Genomic DNA, 3594 nt, shown 5'->3' on the forward strand with positions numbered 1-3594 from the left:
TCTATAGAAGATTTCTCTACATTATTGAAAAAAAAAACATTATCAATAATGTAAATCTATTCACTCCAATCCAAAAGCAAAAGATAATGATGGACTCAACTCTTTCTCCAAAAACCCTTATCAAATATCTACCTAGATTCTAAAATGGTTTTCTGCAACCACAAAAACAAATTCAAACAATGAGTTACATTACAAATGTAGTTGAGATGGTGATGGTGGTGTAAATATGATGGTTATTCAATATCATAGGATACTTTGACATTTACTTAGTTGAGTGGGATGTGGATGTCCACATGGTTTGCAACTTTATATCACTGTTTTGACTTAAAAGAGAACACTCCTTCTCGTTCAACATCTCCAAACTAACCTCTAATAGATTTTGTTGCATTTTCTCTTGATTCATTTCCAATTAGGAGGCCAATGTCATCTAGAAATATTATTCATATCTTAAAATGAACTCTGAAAATGAGTTCCATGATATCTCTTTTCCTATTCATTATCTAAAATTATAGATTATTAAGGGACTCAAAATAAAATTCATATAAAATTTGTTTAAATTCTTCATCTTTACTGAGCCTAGATGACCATTTTAGGAGCACAATTGCTAAGTTTTTGTTGTTGGATCAGCCACCATGGAATGTATTGTGTAATAATATTGATTTGCTGCATCTTTTTTATAATGCTCTCAATTGTTACAAGAAAGGATACAAAACTCTAATCTACCAAATGATCCAACTATAAAATGTGACTAGAAGTCAACCTATAAAAATAAGTTTCCAAAGATGTATGATTTCATAGCAATAACACTTTGAAGAAAATAAGTATTGAAGTAATCCTATGAAATAAGATGCTTATGGTACATAGCTACATATGAAAGGTAAAGATTAACCAAAAATAAATTAAGAAAGAAAAAAGAAAATTGTTTGTGGGATGATTAAAATCTATTAAATTAGCTTCTCTAAGAAAAGAACTCTAAAAAATAAAGGATTTCACAAATATCTCAAAAATATAAATTTTGGGGATAATATCACTCCTCTTTAATATATTGAGATTGAAACACATATGATTTTAGGGTCCATGGAAAACTAGATCTATACAGATTATAATAGATGAGGCTTGTTGATCAAATGAATTCTATCTTTATTCATGACATCCCCCAATATGGCACATGCATGTATTCCTTAATAATGTCATGAGAACTAATGCATGGTTAAGTCATTAAATGAAAAAAATACTCACATACTCGTACTAAAATCATAATACACTCAAAATTACCCTTTAGTTGACATTTTGAGAGAGCCCAACCATATTCTTTAATAACATCATGAGAAATAATGCATGTTTATGTCATCAAATGAAAAAAAATAGTCACATATTCATACCAAAATCATTAATACACTCAAATTTACCCATTACTTGACATTTTGAAAGAGCCCAACAATTTATAGTCTGTATGTCCAAGCAAAATAAAATAAATTCTAAATAGAAGAATTGAAATAATGAGGGCTAATGACAGAGCACCTTGTTGAACCATGGATTGTGAGGAATGTTGTTGTAGTGTTTATGAACAATGTTTGGAAAGTTTATTGTTTGTTGAGCTTCTTTGCCTCATGACATTACCAAGCTAGTAAGCTCTACAACAGGCCAATCAGAACCCAAATAGAGCTCAGCTCAACTTGAAAGGCATAAGATATGATGTGCCAAGTCTTTCAATCAGACTGATGTTGGGCTGTCACTCAAAGCTTATTCACAAATTCTAAAAGGCATAAGATGTGATGCGCTAGGCTTCAGATCAATTTCATGCATCATATCTTATGCCTTGTAAGTCATTTATTGTGTTAGGTGTCTCTCTTGGATAAGAAAAGAAGTCATTTGATAATACTTTTGAAACCATTTGATACTCCTAGATATCATAAGAAATATCTCCAAAACTAAGTGTGACATGTTACTTCTCCCCTCGTTACATGAACAATTGCTCCCACATGCATATGTGCCAATCCTGTGCACTGAATCCCTATATATTACAATTGAAAATATATGTTAAACACCATAAAACGTCATAAAACAAATGAAGCTAGATCATTGCACTACCTATACATAATTATTGTCCTCTTGATCTGCACAAAAATATACATTAAATTTCTTCTAATATTACAAAAAAGTTAAACAACCACTAAAAACAAGAGACTGCTTCTGCCCTTTTATGATGGACTCACCAATGACCGGTATTTCCTCGTATTCACCCAAATCCATATCAACTCCTCTTCATTGGGCCTCATTGAGCTCTACCCACGTCACCTACCACAAAATACTATAAACATATTGATTTAGTACTGAAATATAAACATATTGATTTAGTACTGAAATATATCCAAATAAGAGAAAGAATTCCTTAAAAGAGTACATAACAATCTAATTTTTGGGGTTTTTTTTAGCATACAAGATTTAAATTCTTAAAACGTCAATACTGATTTACCTTGTGTTTTTAATTAGATCATCATATGGAGGAAGAATGAGGAGAAAACGGTCCAATGGTGTTAAGCTCCATTAAAAGTAGCTTGTGATTCAGTTTTTCAACTTCTCACATAAACACGACATTTATAGAGAAATAAAGCAGCATGCAGAACAACACTTATAAATTTGAGTGTGCCATAATTCAACAACATATTGTTTTACTTCAGTCGTTGGCCAAAAGAATTAGGCCCACGTAAAGACATACAACCTCATCTCAAGTTTTATGATAGCAATTTGGTAACGTATATAATTGTTTGCAATGTGTTCCATTCAACATAAATGTAACAGTTCAAAACATATAATCTAAATTAAAAACAAGTGCCACCTAGTGGCTAGTACTTGTCGTTTTAATATTACTTGCCGTTTTAATATTAAGATTCAATTTTGATTCATAGCAATTATAAGTGCAACTAGTATATTACATAAAGAAAAATAAATAAATAAATGAACCTTAATATATTGTTATATCTAGTGATATTTATTAGTTTTATTTATTTTATTGTTATTGTATAGAAAAATATTTTACTAATAATTAACATTCAGTTAGTATAATAATTACCATTCAATTAGTATTATAATAAGAGTTAATTGAATTTAGGATTCAATTAAATTTATAATTAACATTCAATTAGGTATATTTATTGAATTAATTTTACATAGTTTAAATTTTTTATTAATTCAAAGTTATATTTATAAGAAAAAACTATATTTGAGTAATTATATTTTTAGCAATAAATTATTGAATGTGATTTTTAATTTAATATTTTAAATATTGTTTTGAAATATTTTTAAGAAAATAAATCATCTTTCTTTATTCTTTCTAGTTGTAAAAACTATGTAATAACGATTTTCGATTAACATTTTAAAAAGTTTATAAAATTTTTAATATTTTTTTATTTCAAATATAAACAACAATATTTGAATATGTTTTATAATAAAATAATATTTTTTGTCAATATAACAATCTTGAGAATCTAGATATCTTTATTATTATTTTTTATGGGTTAGAGGTAGTTTTGAATGTGGTAAAAGAGATAAATTGTTAACAATATAGTTGGTAAAATGGTGTCTAGTTTTTAC

The 3594-nt window shown here is 28.1% G+C and overlaps 1 long non-coding RNA gene across 1 annotated transcript; it reads right to left on the bottom strand.

Annotated features, from left to right (window-relative positions):
• Positions 1-1387: 1387 nt before the first annotated feature.
• On the bottom strand, positions 1388-2553 carry LOC131063727 (uncharacterized). The gene is made up of 3 exons (XR_009111123.2): positions 2477-2553; positions 2217-2311; positions 1388-2014 (listed from the first exon to the last, which is right to left on the bottom strand). It is a non-coding gene; the product is annotated as an uncharacterized LOC131063727 (long non-coding RNA).
• Positions 2554-3594: the final 1041 nt, after the last annotated feature.

The sequence above is a fragment of the Cryptomeria japonica genome, chromosome 5, assembly GCF_030272615.1.
Source record: "Cryptomeria japonica chromosome 5, Sugi_1.0, whole genome shotgun sequence".
NCBI classification, from domain to species: domain Eukaryota; kingdom Viridiplantae; phylum Streptophyta; class Pinopsida; order Cupressales; family Cupressaceae; genus Cryptomeria; species Cryptomeria japonica.